We start from the raw sequence: 17,127 nt of genomic DNA on the forward strand, positions 1-17,127 counted from the left end.
AAACTGAGCACCTGAAGGGAGCCCTGTCCTACCCTTCTCTGTCTTTCCTGAACTCTGGAAGCTCTCCTCAGAGCCCTGGGAAGCGAACCCCAAAGAAACTACATTGGGAAGCTACCCAGCGAGCCAGTGACTCTCCTCAGAGTCCTGGGAAGTGAACCCCAAAAATACAGCATTCTGAAGCTGCCCAGCGAGCAAGTGAAAACTACGCCTGACCAGTGGGGCCCAACTGTGAAAAACTGTGAGTGCTGCCTGTGTGTGTCTCTCCGCTATCCTGTTGCGTGAACCTCCTGAGAGTGGGCTGAAAAGAGGCTCCAGAAGGCACTTAGCTCCACTTCGCTACTCAGCCGTGCGCTCTTTCAAAAAAAAATAACACCATCACAAGAAGAAAAAAACCACACTAAAAACTGTGCTGGATCACAGAAGCAAGAATTTCTCTCCAGACTGTCTACTCTGCTGCGTGCTCGGGCCTAAGATTTGATCCTGTGTGAGGCTTCATCCACGGAGGACTCCCCTACCTTGGAGGCAAGTCGGCCCATCCAGAAAGGGCGGAGCCAGAGAAGTGTGTTGCCTGCATCATATAACCAATGAATACCACCACAACACGTAGAAAAACCCACAATACAAGTGTGACAATGGGGAAACAACGCAGGCCAGCATCAGACATAGAGAATGAAGATGACAATTCTGATGACCAGTTAACGACCAACCAACTAATCAATCTCTCAGATAAGGACTTTAGAGTAGCAATATGGAATATGCTCAAAGAACTCAAAGAAACCATGAATAGAGTAGAACAGAACACTAATAAGAATCAAGAAAATATGAAGACAGAAATCACAAAACTCCAAACTGAAATAACATGTCAACTAACAGGCCTGAAAAAATCAGTAAACTAAGTGAATGACAAAATGGATAAGCTCTGGGACAGGGTATCAGAAGCTGAGAATAGACTTGGTGCTGTGGAAGATGAGATACATAACAATTCCATACAACAGGAGAGATTGGAAAAAAAACTTAAAATAAATGAGCAGACAATGGAAAAATTAGTCAAAGAATGGGAACAGATGAAAATAGAGGTCTATGATAAGATCAACAGAAACAACTTAAGAATCATTGGAGTCCCAGAGACCCAGGAAGAAAATTTCCAGGAAGAATCAACGGTCAAGAACATCATTAAAGAGAAACTCCCAGAGCTAAAGAATATATGTGATCAAATCCTGCATGCTCGAAGAGTACCAACCAAAAGAGACCCAAGTAAAACCACCCCAAGACACATCCTAGTCACAATGACAAATCCCACAGATAGAGACAGAATTCTGAAAACAGCAAGATCAAAAGGGGAAATTACGTTCAAGCAAGCATCCTTGAGATTTACAGCAGACCTGTCACCAGAAACACTCAATGCCAGAAAGCAGTGGTGGGATATTGTGACAAGACTGAATGAAATGAATGCTTCACCTAGAATACTGTACCCAGCAAAACTCACTTTCCGGTTTGATGGAAGAATACATGGTTTCACAGACAAAAAACAGCTCAGAAACTTTACAGACACAAAACCAGTCTTAAGAGAAAAACTGAAAGACCTAATTTAAAACAAGACTAACCAAAAGACACACCAAATTTCGATATAAAGATGGCATTAAATCCCAGGACAATTCTTTCTCTCAACGTCAATGAACTAAATGCACCAGTTAAGAGACACAGAGTGGCTAAATGGATCAAAAAACTCAATCCAACCTTCTGCTGCCTACAAGAAACGCACCTGAATAGTCAGAACAAACATAGACTCAAAATAAAAGGCTGGAGAAAAGTTATCCAAGCAAACAACACCCAAAAAAAAGCTGGAGTGGCGATACTAATATCAGATAATGCAAACTTTATACTCAGGAAGGTTGTAAGGGACAAAGATGGACATTTTATATTAATCAAGGGGTATGTAGAGCAGGAAGAAATAACTCTCCTAAACATATATGCACCAAATGAGGGGCCAGCAAAATGTTTAAAACAACTGTTGACAAATCTGAAAAACAATATCAATAACAACACAATATTTGTGGGGGACCTCAACACTGCTTTGTCAACACTGGATAGGTCAACCAGACTGAAACCCAACAAGAATATACTAGACCTGAGGAGAGAAATGGAAGAGGCCTAGTGGATATATATAGGACACTCCATCCCCAGAAACCTGGATACACATTCTTCTCCAATGTACATGGGACATTCTCCAGGATAGACTACATGCTGGCACATAAAACATACCTCCATAATATCAAGAGGATAGAAATTTTGCAGACTACCTTCGCTGACCACAAGGCTCTGAAATTATTGGTTCTTTGAAAAAATAAACAAGATTGATAGACCACTGGCAAACCTAACAAAGAAAGAGAGAGAGAGAAACTTGATAACTCATATTAGGAATGAAAAAGGAGAGATCACTACTGATATGACAGAGATTCAAAGGGTAATCAGAAACTACTTTGTAAAACTCTATGCCACTAAAAATGAGAACCTGGAAGAAATGGATAAATTCTTGAACTCTTATAATCTTCCACGGTTGAAGGAAGAGGATGTAGCATATCTAAACACCCCATCACCATTGATGAAATAAAAATGGTAATCAAAAGTTTGCCCAAAAACAAAAGCCCAGGCCCAGATGGATTCACTAATGAATTCCTTCAAACTTTCCAAGAGGAACTACTACCAATCCTGGCAAGACTCTTTCATGAAATTGAACAAATGGAAACACTCCCAAACAGCTTTTATGAAGCCAACATCACCCTAATACCTAAACCAGACAGAGATGCTATGAAAAAAGAAAATTACAGACCAATATCGCTGATGAATGCAGATGCAAAGATCCTCAACAAAATCCTGGCAAATAGGGTTCAATACCTCATTAAGAAGATCATCCACTACGATCAAGTAGGTTTCATCCCAGGAATGCAAGGATGGTTTAACATCCGTAAGTCTATCAACATAATATACAACATCAACAACAAGAAAAATAAAAACCACATGATTATAGCAATAGATGCAGAGAAAGCTTTTGACAAGGTCCAACACCCATTCTTGATCAAAACTCTCAGCAAGATGGGAATGGAAGGAACCTTTCTCAATATAGTTAAGGCCATCTACCACAAGCCAGTGTCAAATATTATCCTCAATGGAGAAAAACTGAAAGCCTTCCCTCTAAATTCTGGCACAAGACAAGGCTGTCCTCTCTCACCACTCCTATTCAACATAACACTGGAAGTACTTGCTATAGCGATTAGGCAAGAAAAAATATCAAGGGAATCCAGATAGGAAAGGAAGAAGTCAAGCTCTCACTGTTTGCATATGACATGATGCTCTACTTAGAAAACCCTAAAGACTCTACCAAGAAGCTTCTAGAAACAATAGACTCATATAGCAAGGTGGCAGGCTACAAAATTAACACACAAAAATCAATGGCCTTTCTATACACCAATAGTAATAAGGAAGAAATGGACATTAAGAAAACAACCCCATTCAAATAGTGCCACACAAACTCAAATATCTTGGAATCAACCTGACTAAAAATGTGAAGGACCTATACAAAGAAAACTGTAAAAGTCTGCTCCAAGAAATAAGAGAGGACACGCGGAAATGGAAACACATACCCTGCTCATGGATTGGCAGGATTAACATCATCAAAATGGCAATACTCCCCAAGGCTTTATACAGATTCAACGCTATCCCTCTAAAGATACCTATGACATTCTTCAAAGAAGTGGATCAGGCACTTTTGAAATTTGTTTGGAACAATAAACACCCTAGAATAGCTAAAGCAATCATTGGGAAAAAGAATATGGGAGGAATTACTTTCCCCAACTTTAAACTTTACTACAAAGCAATAGTTATCCAAACAGCATGGTATTGGAATAAGGACAGACCCTCAGATCAGTGGAATAGGCTTGAATACTCAGAAAATATTCCCCAGACATACAATCACCTAATTTTTGATAAAGGAGCAGGAAATCCTAAATGGAGCAAGGAAAGCCTCTTCAACAAGTGGTGTTGGCACAACTGGCTAGCCACTTGCAAAAAATTGAACTTAGACCCCCAGCTAACATCATGTACGAAGGTAAAATCCAAATGGATTAAAGACCTCAATATCAGACCCCAAACCATAAGATATATAGAACAACACATAGGCAAAACTCTCCAGGACATTGAGACTACAGGCATCTTCAAGCAAGTGAAAATAGAGATTAACAGATGGGAATATATTAAATTGAGAAGCTTCTGCACCTCAAAGGAAATAGTGCCTAGGATACAAGAGCCACCCACTGAGTGGGAGAATCTGTTCACCCAATACCCATCAGACAAGGGGCTAATCTCCAAAATATACAAAGCACTGACAGAAATTTACAAGAAAAAAACATCTAATCCCATCAAAAAATGGGGAGAAGAAATGAACAGACACTTTGACAAAGAAGAAATACAAATGGCCAAAAGACACATGAAGAAATGCTCCACATCACTAATCATCAGGGAGATGCAAATCAAAACAACAATGAGATACCACCTCACACCACAGAGAATGGCACACATCACAAAGAATGAGAACAAACAGTGCTGGCGGGGATGTGGAGAGAAAGGAACCCTTATCCACTGCTGGTGGGAATGCCGTCTAGTTCAACCTTTATGGAAAGCAATATGGAGATTCCTCCAAAAACTGGAAATCGAGCTCCCATACGACCCAGCTATACCACTCCTAGGAATTTACCCTAAGAGCACAAAAATACAATACAAAAATCCCTTCCTTACACCTATATTCATTGCAGCACTATTTACCATAGCAAGACTCTGGAAACAACCAAGATGCCCTTCAACAGACGAATGGCTGAAGAAACTGTGGTACATATACACAATGGAATATTATGCAGCTGTCAGGAGGGATGAAGTCATGAAATTTTCCTATACATGGATGTACATGGAATCTATTATGCTGAGTGAAATAAGTCAGAGAGAGAGAGAAAAACGCAGAATAGTCTCACTCATCTATGGGTTTTAAGAAAAATGAAAGACATTCTTGCAATAATAAATTTCAGACACAAATGAGAAAAGAGCTGGAAGTTCCAGCTCACCTCAGGAAGCTCACCACAAAGAGTGATGAGTTTAGTTAGAGAAATAACTACATTTTGAACTGTCCTAATATTGAGAATGTATGAGGGAAATGTAGAGCCTGTTTAGAGTACAGGCAGGGGTTGGGTGGGGAGGAGGGAGATTTGGGACTTGGGTGATGGGAACGTTGCACTGGTGATGGGTGGTGTTCTTTACATGACTGAAACCCAAACACAATCATGTATGTAATCAAGGTGTTTAAATAAAAAAAAATCTCAACTTTATTAAGATCTGCAATGAGGGTCGGAGTGATAGTACAGTGATAGGGCATTTGCCTTGCATGCTGCAGACCCCGGAAGGACTCAGGTTTGGTCCTAGGCATCCCATATGGTCCTCGAGCCTGCTAGGATTGATTTCTGAGCATAAAGCCAGAAGTAATAACTGATAAGCACTGCCGAATGTGGCCCAAAAACCAAAAAAAAAATCTGTAATGAATGGCATAAAAGCTGACAATGCACTAGACATAATAGTAAAGTGTGCTTTACTGTGAAAAGATATCACAGATTTTTGGGTATGTGATAATTTTCTGGATTTACACATGATCTGAAGAGTATTGGATATTTACCTTTTATTCCTGCTGACTGCTTATAATCCTGCATTAGACTTTGAGAAAATTTTCTGTGTAAGAATTATTTAGTGTTTTGCAACAATCCTCAAAGACAAAGAAAGGAGGGCTGGAAGTTCCAGCTCACTTCATGAAGCTCACCACAAAGAGTGGTGAGTGCAATTAGAGAAATAGCTACACTAAGAACTACCATAACCATGTGAAAGAATGAGGGAACTGGAAAGCCTGTCTAGAGTACAGGTGGGGGGGGGCGAGGGATGGAGGGAGATTTGGAACTTTGGTGATGGGAATGTGGCACTGGTGAAGGGGGTGTTCTTTACATGGCTGAAACCCAACTACAATCATATTTGTAATCAAGGTGTTTAAGTAAATATATTATTTTAAAAAAAGAATTATTTAGTGGCATTGAATATGAACTCAAACTCCTTGAGTATTTGTGTTGATAAGAGATGATGAAATATGGACAAAGTGTGAAAAGAATCACTTGGCAGTTGGATAAAACAACAACAACAACAACAACAACAATAAAATGATAGAGGGAACACATTGGACTCTTGCTTGAATTCAGTGACCCTGCACCTACTCAGGCGGCTCCACTAGAGGTCAACCAAATGCATGTTTCTGGGTTGAGTCTGCAATTTCAAGATTAGATTTGCTGATTTTTTTTTCTATCTAGTCTTCTGACTAGAGAATTCAACGCAGCAGGAAGCAGCATGGATAATGTGGTTAGTGCTTAGTGACTGACTAATTAGAGAACTTAAAATTGCCAAGAAGGAATCAAGACAATCATTTTCGGATTGATCCCTTTCCTTTGCACCTTTCTTTTGCATGAATAAATCCATGTGCTTCTTCCTTTCTACTGTGCTATCGATGTAACTGCATGTGCCCTTTATGGCTCAAACTCAACTTACCTGAGGGCCGCAGGAGGCAAAGTCGGGGTGATCCTTGAGTGCAAAGTCAGTAGTAAGCCTTGAACATTTGGAGGTTTATCCAAACAACTAAAACAAAACAAAACAAGATTCCTCTAGGGCAGGGCCACAAAATGTTGTACAGAGGGCCGCGAGTCTGAGACCCCTGGTAGCAGTTTCTTCATGTCATAGTTCTCTGTCACATAAAATATTTGAATTTTCTACTTCAAACATGATCTATTTATACTCTTGCCTGATTTATAATTATAATTTTTCATTGCCAATGCCAATATTCATGTTAATAATAACATGAATATCAATAAAGTTCTAATAGGGTTAATTATAATTGTTGCCTAGAATGGCATAAGATTTTATATTTGATCGAAATAATGGCTGTTGCCTATTATACATACAAAAACCTTACACATTCACCTTTAATCCTCTAACAACCCAGAGAGATGAGGTTTTTAAAATGTTATTAACATAAATAATCAAGGGCAGAGAGAATTTGAAAAAGTGTAGGGTGTCACACAGCCCCAGGATGGATTTGTGATGGAGATCCCATTCTGTTTGACTCAGTCTGATAAATACTTGTTAATTGTTACATAACCTAGTCAGAATTTGACTAATTATTTAACTTTGAATATGTGGTGTGTGTGGGTGTGTTCATTGATTTTAAACTATGCATCATTACTTATGGAAAATTATTTTATACATATAGTATTTTATGTTTAGGAAGATTATTTTATAGCTTTTCTTTTTTGGGGGGGGGGGTTAAGGCATTTCAGTGTGCTCAGTCCTTTTCCCTGCTCTGTGCTCAGGGATCACTTTGGTCGGACTTGGGCATCATTTGTGATGCTGAATTGGCATCAGTCAAGGCAAGTTTCCTATCCACTGTACTCTCTCCCACTCTTTTGCCCCAAACCTGTAGCTTTTTACTATCAATTGTGTAGCAGGAAACATAGATTATATAATATTTAGGGTTTCTTGGTAAAATTATGAATGAAAATATGAGCAGCTTCAGAGCCTAAACTAAAGTTACATTCTAGGTCTAAATATTTGAACTTCTTTTTAGCACAAAGTGAATAAATGAAATTTGTTTATTCATGTTCTTTACATATGTATATATATGTGTGTGTGTGTATATATATAAAGAATACACACACACACATATATATATATGTATATATATATACAGGTAGGAGGTAGGTGGTTTGTCCAGAAGTACTTTATATATTTATACTGAAAGGATATGAATAAAGTATATTATTCAGTTATGCAGAAATGTATTGATTAAAAAGTTTTATGTTGTTCATTTACTTATCCATATATAGACTACACAGAGTTCTTTTTTTTTTTTCACATTGGAGTAACTCTTGGGGTAACTCTTGGCTTGGTGCTCAGAAGTCGCTCCTAGCAGGCTTGGGGATATGGGATGCAGAGGATAGAATCCGGAACCGTTCCAGATTGGGTGTTTTCAAGGCAAATTCCTTACCACTGTGCTATCATTCCAGCACTACACGTAGTTCTCTTAAGGCTCTGGAGGAGAGCACAGCAAGTAAGGTACTTGCCTTGTGTGTGACTGACTCAGATTCAACTCAAAGAAATATTTATAGTCCCCTTAGCAATGCCTAGAGGGATCCCTGAGTGCAGAGCCAGGAGTAAGCCCTGAGTACCTCCAGATGTGGTTCGAAACAAAACAATAAAACAAAAAGAAAAATAGAAAATAAAAGCATTTTTGCAAGGAATATTAACTGAAAGTTATAGAACTATTTTGTGGTAGGAGACTTCTTAGTTTTATATTTAATTTTTCACCATCATTAGGTTTGGGGTGGCCTTATTGTACTACTTAGTTCTGCGAATGTTATAGAAAATTTATGGATGTTCTTTGATGTCATTTAAATTTAAGTCATAGCAATTCTTATGAGAGCCACTGTTCAGAGACAACAGGAGATTTTGGCTTATAGGGCCCAAACCTTTTTATAAATTGGATATTCCTTGGTAAGAAAAAGTATAAAAAAAGTTGTGAATACAGAATAAGTTACAAAAGTGAATGATAGTATTACTAGAAGCTGTTTTTATTCTTGGGAGATTACCAGTGACTAATTCAATAGAAACGTAACTGCAAAGCATAGAAATCTAGCTTCTGACCAAAAAGAAAGTCCTAAATATAATCCCTTCATTGAGCTGCTGTGTTTTTGCAAATGCTCAAGCACTAACAAACTAAAGGACCAATCACATTCAAATTTAGTTGACAACACTTAGAAGAAGCATCAAAAGATGTCCTGAGACTGGTTCACTGGCTAATTCCCAATAAACCAGCCTCTGAGCAGAGACATCCATAGTCGGAAATACTCTAAGTTTAGTAGGGAAAACGATTTTGCTTGAACCAAATGTTTTGCAAAACTCTACCCAACAATGTGATATTTCTTTCCAAAGCACTGATCGGATTTTAAAACAATTCTTCATTGTACCTAAGCTGTCCAACAAGACGCCTCTTCCCCCAAAGGAAATTAGTGAATTGAGTTTGACCTTTCTCCAGGATTAACATTCCCCAGCATGCTACTTTTTTTTTTTTTGAATATTCTAAAATTGAGGAAAGCTACAAATGCTTTAAAAGATAGAGATTGCAGATGAATACATCAGTATTTTGGACTATTTTTTTTTTGTTATATAAGCTCCATTGTTGGAACCCAATTATTTTAAACTGCAGGCAGGCTAACTATTGTCAGAGAAACAAATTACGCTCTTTCTTATAGTTTACAGATATCCTTCCAATCCTACCTCAATAATATTTGATGAATTCACACACACATATGGTAACAAAAAGCACAAGTGTAAAAAGTGAGGCTAGAGTGATAATAGAGTGGTAGGGCATTTGCCTTATAGGTGGCCAACCCGGGTGGAGCTGCCTTCGGTCCCTGGCAACTCATATGGTCCTCTGAACCTGCCAGTAGCTATTTCTGAGTGCAGAGCCAGAAGTAATCCCTGAGCATCACCAGGTGTGGCTCCAAACTGCCCCCCCCAAAAAAAAGGATTAAAAAGTGAGGTGAGAATATAGTAAGATTCATGACAAAATAATATTGTACATATAAATAAAAATGTATTTTCTTGATCAAAATTCCTTGAAAACACCTAAATCTATATTCAGGATGACTTTTGAATAAAAATGATTATTTACATTTTTGAATAAAATTTATATATTAGAAATATGGTAGTGAATTGAAAATTTAATATATGCCTGATTTCTTTCTTTCTTTTTCTTTTTTGGGCACCACTGGCAGGCAGTGTTCAGGGCTTACTTTGTCTCTGCACTTGGGAAACTATATGTCTTGAGAGGTATTGAACCTGGGTTAGTCACAGGCAAAGCAGGCTCCCTACCTCTATTTTCTTACTTGGGTCTAGTCCCAGATACCTTTGTGGTTTTTAAGGAACTTTATAGTATTTATTTACCCTGTGTTACCACTGAGTTCAGAAATTTCCAGAACAATTTCTCTTGAAAATATTATAAAATTCATACAAAGAATAAAGTTAATGGTAGATGATATCCACTCTATTTTTCAAAACATTATTTGACTTAGAAATTTGTAGTAATTCAATATTCATCATGTTAAATTGTTTTTTTTTTAAATTTTCTGTAATATTTAAGCCTATTTGTAGCCCTCAGTTTTTTTAACTTATGCTCCTTTTAGTTAAAATAATAAGTGTACCTTTTGCTTTTTATATTTATATGTAATATGTATATTATATATTACAGTGAGAACTGTGAATATTCTGCTATAAATCTCTGTCCAACATTCTTTCATGATTAATTTTGCCTCTTTCTTGAATTCTCTCTAACTGAAACTTACAGATTCATTCCGATAACATAATAATGGGAAAAGAAATGATGGAAATTTCTAATAACTGAATAAGGACCAGACCTGTGAAAGAGAAAAGAGAAATTATGCTTTAGAATCAGTTGCATATTGTCTGTGGACAGATGAGATTCAAAGTTTTGATGTAACTATTATAAGGATACAAACAAAGGTAGTAGAAAGCAGTTATTTGGAACTGGAACTTGTTCGATATAAATTTTTGCTGTCTAATTCTCTGCTTTTATTGAATGAAAGAAAATTGTGCTATTCCCAATAACCACTAACACATTCATGTTTTATTTTAAAGTAAGCAGAATTTTATTATAATATTTTAAAGTGTGAGCTATCTTTACATGTCATTTGTAGTATAACCAACAGTTATTAGAAAGTCTCATTTTTTTCTTGGGAAAGGTTGGGCTTCCTTACTCAAAAATATTAAAGGTGAACAAACTTAAAGTAATAAGCTTGCTGATTTTGTACTACTATGAAACATAAGATTTCTCCCCAAAGCCTTATGAAAGATTGAAAACTACTTCAAATGATTAGAAAGAAGAATGAGTGATGCCAGGCAACATATACAATCTCCCTCCTATTTGTCATATTTTCCTGTGTGCCCTCTCATATGAGAATATTTCATCATATCTAACTTAGAAAGCTGTGTGGTTTAATCACAAATAGTCATAAATAAGCATTCATCTTTCTATTAATGAAATAATAAGCAAGTCATAATCTTTAAAAAATTAACATATTGACCTACTATGTCATAATATTTGAAGAATTTATGTTATAATGAGATCAAAAATTGCAGAAGGAGCCCAGATTTGTATTGGTATAGAAATATTGTGATTCTAAAGTTCTGATAACCACCATATTTACATAAGATAAACAAAAAGCATCAAGACCCTATAGATCATAGTTATATTTTTGTTAAAATTTTATTCTATACATAAAATCCCTGCAGACCCATTTTATATGAATGTCCATCATTGGGATACATTCTCTTTGTTGCAACATGATTGCTGTAGCCATGAAGAGTTAATCTGAAATGCTTTAAAAATATCACAGTATGAGTATATGATTTGATAGAAAATGGGAGTATGAGTGCCAGCATGCTTCTACTTGAAGCTATACATACATATTATATGGAACCTACAACATTGAAGAAATTGGCCTCTGGTTTATTTTAGAGGTACACATATCATTTCAGGAGGTGAGTTATTATTTCTAAAATATGTTGTTGGCATAATGTCATTAAGGAAAGTTAGTCAAGTTTTTACTGGCTTTGTGGGAGACAAGCATGCTTGCCTAGTCTTTTCATTTAAAAACTTTTTTGAGACCAATGTGAATTACAAGTCTTTCATAGTTATATTTAAGATATAGTGACAGTGAGTTAGGGCAATTCCCACCTCTAGTGCTGACCTCCCTCCACCACAGTTCCCAGCACGCCTCCCATATCTCTCCCCTTTGTCCCCTGGATTGCTAGTGTGACAGGTCCCTTTTGTGTCTAGTTTATTTTAGCTTGCGTCTCGTCTCTTTATTCTATTGATGTTGACTTTGGTTTGGTTATTTAGATCTGACCATTTTTTTTTTAATTTCTAACACAAGTCACAGAAAACTATTAAATCTGTAGTTTCAGACTTTGTTTTAAAAAATATCTCACTGAGAGAAATAACTACATTGAGAACTATCCTAACAATGAGAATGAATGAGGGAAGTAGAAAGCCTGTCTAGAGTACAGTACAGGTGGGGGTGGGGTGAGGAGGAAGGAGATTTGGGACATTGGGGATGGGAATGTTGCACTGGTGAAGGGAGGTGTTCTTTACATGACTGAAACCCAACCATAATCATGTTTGTAATCAAGGTGTTTAAATAAAGATATTAAAAAAACATTATCTCACTGAAAAAAAGTGCCATTTTGAATTGAATTTGAATTTGAATTGAGGTGTGCCAGCCTACCCAAGAGGGCAGCCGTGGTGCAAAGCAGAGCAGCCACATGTTTCTTCTAGTCAAGGTACCCCACTACAACTTATATAAAACAGCACCATATTATGGAGGTAACAGTGGGAAAACAACACAGAACCCCACTACACCTTTTGATTAAAGATACAAATTCTGAAGACCTAACCAACATCAGCACCTATATAACCTCTCTGATCAGGACTTTAGAGAGGAAATGTTATGGTTGTTCAAAGAACTCAAAGAATACATGGAATGAGCAACCCATAAGACTTCAGAGGATATGAAAATAGAAATGAGAAAACTTCAAGGAGAAATATCAAGGCTAAAAAACATAGTAAGTGAAATAAAAAAAAAAAAACTCACTGAAAAGCCTCATAAGCAGAATAACTGCTGAGGACAGAATCAGTAAGGCAGAAGTTAAGTTGCATAACACCTCCATTCAGCAGAAGAAACTGTAAAAGAGTCTTCAAATAAACAAATACAAGATGGAAAATATCCTCTAAATAAGCAAATAGACAAGAACAGACATTTGAGATAAATTTAACAGGAATATCCTAGAATGTCCTAGAGGGTTAGGAAGAAAACCTCTATGAAGAAGAAATAGTCAAAGATTTCATTGCTGAGAAATTCCCAGGACTGAAGGTTGCTTTCATCCACATGTTGAATTCTCAAAGATTATTAACTATAAAAGATTTAAATAAAAGCACTCCAAGGCACATTCTTTTCACGATAATAAAAACTTTAGAGAAAGATAGAATACTGGAAGCATCAAGATATAAAAGGAAATTACATTTAACTAAGCAAACTTAACATTTATAGCAGACACATCACAAGCAACACACCAGGTCTAACAGCAGCAATAGGCTATAGTAAAAAATTCAACAAAATAAACAATGTAAAATAAAATAGCCAAGAATACTTCACCCAGCTTTCATTCAGGTTTGAAGGAAGGGAAGAATACATAGCATCATGAGTAAGCAACAGATTAGAAATTTCACACTCAATACCAACCTTAGAAGAAGAACTGAAGGGTCTATTTTAAGGCAAGGCAGACCCTGCAAATACATCTAACTTCTACCAAAAATATCACACAGCACCCCCATCACAATAATCTCTTTTTAATGTTAATGGACTAAATGTACCAGTTAAGAGACACATAGTGGTAAAATGTATCACAATTTAAATCCAACATTTTTCTGCCTAAGTCAAAGGTTAAAGGACAAATATTCAAGCAAACAACTCCTTAAGAGGCCTAGGTCGTCAGGCTAATATTAGTTGATACAAACATTAGGCTTACAAAGGATATAAGAGGCAGACATGAGCACTCCCTGCTTTTTCTTTTCCTTTTCACCTGTTTTTGAAGATTTTATGTTCCTATTCAGACACCATTCTGTGGAGAGTCTGACTGGCTTTCCAGGGACTGCTACCTGCAATTTGCATTTTGCAATATTCGCTTTATTAGTTCTGAACCTGGAATGGATGGATCAGCAGCAGGATGTCTCACATGAAACCAGAAGGAGTCAAGGGAAAAGGTCCATAAGGCCAAGGGGGTTGAATATCTTACTGAGGCAGCCAGCAAGCTGAGCTGTACTGCCTTTCCTGGCACTTTTATTAACCAGAGTTAACAGAACAAAGGCAATTTACCCGAGAGGCAGGGTTGTCATAGTTAAGGGCACTTGTGTTAATTAAAATTAAAAGTAGGTGACTCAATAATCAAACCTGGATGGGATTTTACAACTCAGAAAGGTGAGAGGATGAAAAGGAAAGGCAGGAAGTGATCTCTCAATCAAATAGGTGTTTACAGTGGGAGATTTCAACACTTCCCTGTCACCTCTTGGTAGATCAGCCAGGTGAAAACTTAATAAGGTTATACTAACTTTGGAAGAGTTTCTGTATATTTATATGTATGTATGTATGTATGTATGTATGTATGTATGTATGTATGTATGTATGTATGTAATGTATATATATATTTGTGTATTCTCCAAGATAGATCACATGCTGGACCATAAAACATGCCTACCTAAAATCAAGAAGATAAAAATTGCATCACCTATCTTCTCAGACTGTGACACATAGAAAATCAAAGTGAATTGCAGACAGACAGAAATAAAACCTTAACACCTGGGATGAAACAGATCACTACTGAACACTAGTGGGTCAGAGATAAAGTCAAAGAGGAAATCAAAATATTGCTGGAAAAAAGTGAGAATGAAGACATAACTTACTATAAATTATGGGACACAACAAAAGTGGTATTAAGAGGAAAAATTATAGCTTTGCAAGCATTCATCAGGTAGAAAGGGCTTATTTAAATAACTTAATAGCACAGTTTATAAAATGGAAAAGGACCAACCTAATGAACCAAAAATAAGCAGGTGGAAGAAAATATTAAAACTTAGAGCAGAAATTAATGGACTGGAAACTAAATAAACAACCCAAAAGATCAATGAAAGCAAGGAATGGTTCTTTGATAAATAAACAAGAATGAAAAACCATTAGGAAGACTCACAAAGAAAGAGATAAACTTAATATCTTGAATCAGAAATGAAAAAGGGTCACTACAGATACTAGAGAAATTCAAGGTGTAGTTAGAGATTACTTTGATAATCTTTATGCCACAAAACAAAGTTGAAGATAAATTCTTGAACTCCTATAGCCTCCCTAGATTTAATCAAGATGATCTGCAATATCTGAAAAGACCAATTAAAATGGTAATTATCTATAAAAGCCCAGGCTCAATTGAATTAACTGGTTAATTCTTACAAATCTTTAAAGAGGACCTACTGTCAATCCTCTTCAGTTGTTCCAATAAATTGAAGAAACAGAAAAACTCCCAAATAGTTTTTATAAAGTTAACCTCACCCTGATACCAAAAGCAGACAGAGACATCACAACAAAGGAGAGAATTACAGGCTGATATCCCCTATGAACACACATGCAAAGATCCTCAACAAAATACTAGCAAATAGAATCCAACAATTCATCAAGAAAGTAATAATATGACCAATTTGAGTTCATCCCAGAGAATCAGTTAGTTTAATTAGTCCACATTAATCAATATAATAAACCTTAAAAAAAAGAAAAAAAATAAAATTCATACAATCATATCAATAGATGTTGTGAAAGCATTTGACAAGGTCAATCACTCATTCATGATACAAACTTGAAACAAGATAGTAATGAAAAGAAATTTTCTCAATATATTCAAACCCATTTACCACAAGCCTATGACAAACATTATATTCAGTGGGGGTAAACGTAAATTCTTTCCTCTTAATATTTTGTATGATACAAGTTTGCCTGCCCCATCTTGTCACTTTTATTCAATATAATACTGGAATTACTTGACTTAGCAATCAGGCAAGAAAATATAACAAGGGCATACAAATAGGACAGGAAAAGTGAAACTCTCACTATTTGAAGAAATATCCTACTATCCTTAGAAAATCCTATAACTACCAAAAAGCTCCTAGAACAATAGATTTGTATAGTAAAGTGGCAGGCTACAAAATTAATATGCAACATTCAATGGCTTTTCTATATACAAATAATGAAAAAAAGAGAGAGAGATTAAAAAACAATCCCATTTACAGTTGTGCCTTCCTCAGAAAATCAAGTACCTTGGAGTCAACTTAAATAAGACAACACATACATAAAAACTACAAAATACTGCTCCAAGAAATAAAGAAAGCATGTGGAAATGGAGACACATATGCTGCTCATGGATTGGGAGGAAAAGTATCACTAAAATGTCAATATTTCCCAAAGCATTGTACAGATTTAATTCAATTCCTCTAAGAAAACATCATTAAAATGTCAATACTTCCCAAAACTTTGTACAGTTTTAATGCAATTTCTCTTGACATTTTTCAAAGAAATGGATCAAACACTTTTGAACTTTATTTGGAAAAAAAAACCTACAGCATATTTAAATCAATCCTTTGGGAAAAGGAATGAGGAAGACATCACTTTTCCCACCCTTAAATTGTACTATAAAGCAGTAGTCATTAAAATTACATGGTGCTGGAATAAAGACAGACTCTAAGATCAGTGAAATAGACTTGAATATTCTGAGACTTAGCCACAAGTAGACAATCAATTAATCTTTGATAAAGGGGCAGATATACAACATGGAACAAGAAAGCCTCTTAAAAAAAAGAAAGCCTCTTCAACAAATGATGTTGGGTAAACTGGCCAACTACATGCAAAAAAGTGAGCATAGGAGCCAGAGTGGTGGCGCAAGCATAAGGGCATTTGCCTTGTATGTGCTAACCTAGGCGGTTCAATCCCCTGGTGTCTCATACGGTTTCCCCAAGCCAGGAGTAATTTCTGAGTGCATAGCCAGTAGTAACCCCTGAGTGTCACCGAGAGTGGCCCAAAAACCAAAAAACAAACAAAAACAGTAAACATAGACCTATTTTTACTCGACCCACACAAAGGTCAAATAAAAATGGATTAAAGACCTTGATATCAGACCTGAAATTATAAGGTGCATAGAGAAAAACATAGTCTGAACACTATTATGTTGATTCTAAAGGCATCTTCAAATATGAAACACCACCATTCAAGTAGATAAAAGCAAAGATAAACAAACAGGACTGAATTAAGCTGAGAAGCTTCTGCACTTTAGAGGAAACAGTAAGATACAAAATGGGAAAAAATGGGAAAAAATATTCACCCAATCCTC

The 17,127-nt window shown here is 36.3% G+C and overlaps 2 protein-coding genes across 2 annotated transcripts in view; one reads left to right on the forward strand and one right to left on the reverse strand.

Annotated features, from left to right (window-relative positions):
• CTNNA3 (catenin alpha 3) overlaps window positions 1-17,127 on the forward strand; it is a 1,601,008-nt gene that overhangs the window by 502,935 nt on the left and 1,080,946 nt on the right. The gene's annotated exons all lie outside the window — the stretch shown is intronic.
• The window catches only part of LRRTM3 (leucine rich repeat transmembrane neuronal 3), a 179,609-nt gene that overhangs the window by 40,531 nt on the left and 121,951 nt on the right, over window positions 1-17,127 (reverse strand). The gene's annotated exons all lie outside the window — the stretch shown is intronic.

The sequence above is a fragment of the Suncus etruscus genome, chromosome 17 (assembly GCF_024139225.1).
Source record: "Suncus etruscus isolate mSunEtr1 chromosome 17, mSunEtr1.pri.cur, whole genome shotgun sequence".
Taxonomy (NCBI): Eukaryota; Metazoa; Chordata; class Mammalia; order Eulipotyphla; family Soricidae; genus Suncus; species Suncus etruscus.